General features: G+C 42.7%; 1 pseudogene; it reads left to right on the top strand.

Annotated features, from left to right (window-relative positions):
• The first annotated feature begins 4,001 nt into the window (after positions 1-4,001).
• On the top strand, positions 4,002-4,617 carry LOC100411154 (large ribosomal subunit protein eL19 pseudogene; annotated as a pseudogene).

Raw genomic sequence — 4,617 nt, 5'->3', positions numbered from 1 at the left:
CAGAGGAAGAGAAGAGGGAATTGTAAAACAGTTCAGGATTCTTCTATTTCACTTACTAGGTCCTTATATAGAAATCAATACAATATATGTGCCACTCAAATAAGATAATGTCTGTGAACAGTTTGAACCATTTATTAACTCTAAGGAGCAAACAGAAAAGAGTCTCTAAGACACTGGTAGGGGTGGTACTGAGTTTAATGATAAATGGGTTCTAGTTCTGGCTCTTTCACCATAAGGAGCTTAAAAGGTTATTTTACCTATCGAGACCTAGTTACTTCCTCTATAAAATGGGTAGTTTCTTCCAGCTTTAACATTTTAGGATTCACTCACATTTAGGGAGTTAAACTGAATTTCTGGCACTACTATTTTGGAAGGTTGATTTTGACCTAAGCATATGCAATGCTAAATATAATGCTTTCGCTGCATTTCTGTCTCTGTTTATGGCTTCTTTTTCTAAGCCAAGATAAGCCTGTTTGGTTCAAAACTAGACAGCCCGAGCGTGCTGAGCACGTTCAGACTCTACTGCTTATAATTGCAGCCTTTCTGGAATTCTGTATGGAAAGGAGCAAGAATCTCAAACAGGGCTGTTGTCTTAATAATTAGATAACTGCAAAGGTAGAGGTCTCATTAACTGAGTAAAATGAATGAGTATTTGCGCTGAAGTATATCTATTTATACAGATCCCATTGGCTACAGAACATTTGGGAGGAAAGGAAATTCAGTTGGATAAACACCGTAGGATAAAAGTTAATCTCTGGAACTGTGGCTTTCAAGAAACTATTAGGAGGTAGGAGGCCACCGCTGTACTGCACAGGTTGTGTTCTGTGGATGTTACCAAGACGTCCAATTAAAATGAACACTGATGGGGCATCCACAAGACCATGGTCTTGTGACAGTCAAAAAACACTAGTAACCGGAGAACTGTTACTGCCACACACACCTGTTAAACAATGGAGTCCGGGAATGCTCATCTGAAGACAGCACAGAGCCTTGTTGGCAAATACTACAAACTAGTAACCAGGAGGCTCCCACCCCTCAGTACACCTGCTGATTGGCCCTTCAGTGCACCTGCTGATTGGCTCTAACCATGATCTCCAGCAACTGGTGGCTGTGAAGTAAATGCACTGTCTCCTGTGCTATCAAATGACTCAGATAGCTTCTCCAGGCCATAGAGAGTCTTCTACCTATAAAGACATGTCAGCATATTTACAGAATTAGAAAAGCCACAAAGAAATAGAAAGTGCAGACCTCATCCTTAAAATGTTGTTATTTAATCATGTTTAATGGAAAAAATACACATTTCTCTCCTCTCTTTATCCCTGACTAGCTAGTGGCGGTGGGGGGTGGGGGTGAATAGGTAAGGAGACACAAAGGCATCTCAACCTATCTTAAATAGGGAAGAAAAACAAATGTTTTTGTGAATTTCAGTTGACAAGCAGGGAGTAAGAACCTCTGTATGGTACTTGGTAGTTTTCAAACCATCCTTCACTTTTACTAACATTGCAGCAAAGATGTCAAGTAACTTATTCAAATCTCACAATGGATTGTTGGCAGGTTGTGATGAGAATGTCAACTGACCAGACAGAATTCTTTCTTCTCTTGGGTAGCACCTTTCCAGTTTCTCCACCCTTTTAACAGGAGGTGATTTTGCAATGATATTCAAATTATGCTTAAATTTGAGCAGCTCCTTAGGCTTTTAAGTGAAACACTTTATGTAGTGACACAGCACCTGTAATTAGCATGATGGCGTTGATAGTAACGACGATGGTAATAATTCATTAAGCACTATGTATTGGGAACTGTACTATGCACATTTGCAAACATTATTTTAAAACTCTTAAAATTTTTCCTTTTAGGAAAATTATTTTAGGAAAATAATATTAACTAGCCTCAGTTTGGAGATGAGGGATCTGAAAAACAAAGTGTTTTTGTTCCTTCTAAAAGGATACAGAGCTAGTCATTTTTGGATTTGACCCCCAACGTACCTTTTCTCCATGATTATGCTGTTATCATTATGCACATATCTTAGGTCACAGCTGAATCCCACCCAACCCGTTATCTTACCTTATGCCTTTTCACCAAGGACAGTTTTATCATTACAAGAGGTTTGTGTCCTTCAAACTATGGAGAACACCACATGCAGGGCTCTGCATAATTCATTAGAAGGCCCTGAGATAGTCTGGCAAGATGGCTTAGAATATTGCTTTGCAATCAGATAGACCTGGATGCAGATACTGGCTCAGTAACAGTCTAGTTCTGATACCTGGAAAGTCACTTACTTAACCTTTCTGGGGTTCATTTTCTTTTCCTGTAACTGTGGGCAGTACTACCTACCTACCTTATAGCATTGGAGGGAACGTGAAAATTAGATGAAATAACTATATAAACTGCTGGCAATTAGTAAGTCTTCTATATAATGATTATGTTGTTTCTGCTTCGCTGAGGTTTTCTGAAAAAGTCATTGTTGTGTCTACGCAACCTTCATCCTGCCAACACTAAGGATGGGCAATTCACTCAAATAATTATCGAGGACCTGCTATGTTAGATATCGTGCCAGGCACTTGCAATAGAGCAATAAACATAATCTTTGATTTCAAGGAAATTACTCTACTGGTAAAAGGAGTAGATTCCCCCCCCACACACACCAGACTGCACTAGAATGTGATAATAAAGACTTGAGTATTGTACTATGGGAACACAGAGGAACAGCTGATTCTACCTGGGGGGCAGTCAAGAAAAGTTCACAGATGTGCAGTGAGCAAGATCAACAAATAGCCCATACAAATCCTGTCTCCCCTCCAAGAGAAGATGGCAAGACAGCATTTCTCTGTGGTCCTTAATCAGTGGCGTGCATACGTAAAGCAAGGATGTGATCTGAGGCTAACATGGTCATTGCATTCCCAGGTTTGCCTAAAACAGGATGCTGAAACTCCTGTGCCCAGCCGAGGCAATGGCTCCCCATAGAGCACTTAAGTTTGAGCTGAAGATTTCGAAGTCCTATTTATTGTTCCTGGGAAGGCTACTTCCTTCTTGGCTAAGAGTTTCCATCCAAATGAACTCTGTTGGAAAAGATGAATATGATTTCCTCTAGCGGCCATTATTTACTTTTGCTCTGGTCACTGAAAATACACATTTCTTATATAAAATTCTGCTCTCAGCTCCACCAATCAACTGAGAACCCAGACAGTCTCAATCTCTTCTGCAGCAGTTTCCTTGGCAACCAGGGCCCAGCCAGAGAGCTCGCCAACCCACAGTGGGCCCAAATGAAACCCTGCAGCACTGTCAGGCACTCTCTGCTTTTAAATAGTAAGAGACCACACAAATGCCAACGCAGCTGCCATCATTCTCTATTTGTGAAGCACCTTCCATCTGGGCACCTCAAAGCCGAATGCTTTCACAACAGGGGTCTCACCTGATGGAGATGAGCATTATCATTACTCACACTGTTCCTAAAAGGAATCAGGAGTGAGAAAAATCAAAGAATTCTCCAATGGGCTCCTTTGTCCTTCTTATCTTTTAATATTTTCCCTTTTCTTTTTGTTTATTTTAAACCAATGTTTCTGGCACTCCTGCGCAGTTACTCTTTCAGCTGCCTTTGAAAATGCCACACTAAAAGGCCAGAGTCAAGAACACAGTACTTACGATTCCTCAATCAGGGCAGCCCCATTGATCATTCACAGTCATAATGGCTGAACCCAGCTGATTTCTAAGTCAGTCACCGCCATTGAAGTTCATAATCTGGCTTGCTGGGGAAAGAGGGTGGACTGTCAGCAAAGGAGGGCCACATACGGAGTAAAAATTAAAAATGCCTTTCTTTCCTTTTGCCAACCACTGCTCACACCCAATGGCTCCAATGGAACTCCTAATTATAAGAAAAATATTGAGGACTCCCGTTTTAGTGAATAGAACTTACCCAACGAGATTATTTAGAGCAGGGCTTCTCAAACTTCAGTATCTCTAGGAATCACTTGGGGTCTTCGCTAACAGCGGAGTCTGGCTCTTTCCTTTCGCTGCTGCTGCCGCAGCCATGAGTATGCTCAGGCTTCAGAAGCGGCTCACCTCTAGTGTCCTCCGCTGTGGCAAGAAGAAGGTCTGGTTGGACCCGAACGAGACCAATGAAATTGCCAATGCTAACTTGCGTCAGCAGACCCGTAAGCTGATCAAAGATGGGCTGATCATCCTGGGCTCGCTACCAGCAAAACACCTTGGGCCACTGGAAGGGCAAGCACGTGGGCACAGGTCAGCGCTGGACACAGCCAACGCCCGAATGCCAGAGAAGGTCACGTGGGTGAGGAGAATGAGGATTCTGCGCCGGCTGCTCAGAAGAGACCCGGAATCTAAGAAAATTGATCGCCGCATGTATCACAGCCTGTACCTGAAGGTGAAGGGGAATGTGTTCGAAAACAAGATGATTCTCGTGGAACACATCCACAAGCTGAAGGCAGACAAGGCCGGTGAGAAGCTCCTGGATGAGCAGGCTGAGGCCAGCATGTCTAAGACCAAGGAAACACGCAAGCGCCGTGAAGAGCGCATCCAGGACAAAAAGGAGGAGATCGTCAAGACTTTGTGCAAGGAGGAAGAGACCAAGAAATAAAAGCTCCCCCTTTGTCTGTACAT

Source organism: Callithrix jacchus, chromosome 4, assembly GCF_049354715.1.
Source record: "Callithrix jacchus isolate 240 chromosome 4, calJac240_pri, whole genome shotgun sequence".
Taxonomy (NCBI): Eukaryota; Metazoa; Chordata; class Mammalia; order Primates; family Cebidae; genus Callithrix; species Callithrix jacchus.
The sequence above is the reverse complement of the archived record's forward strand: the minus strand, read 5'-3'. Positions and strand labels throughout refer to the sequence as shown.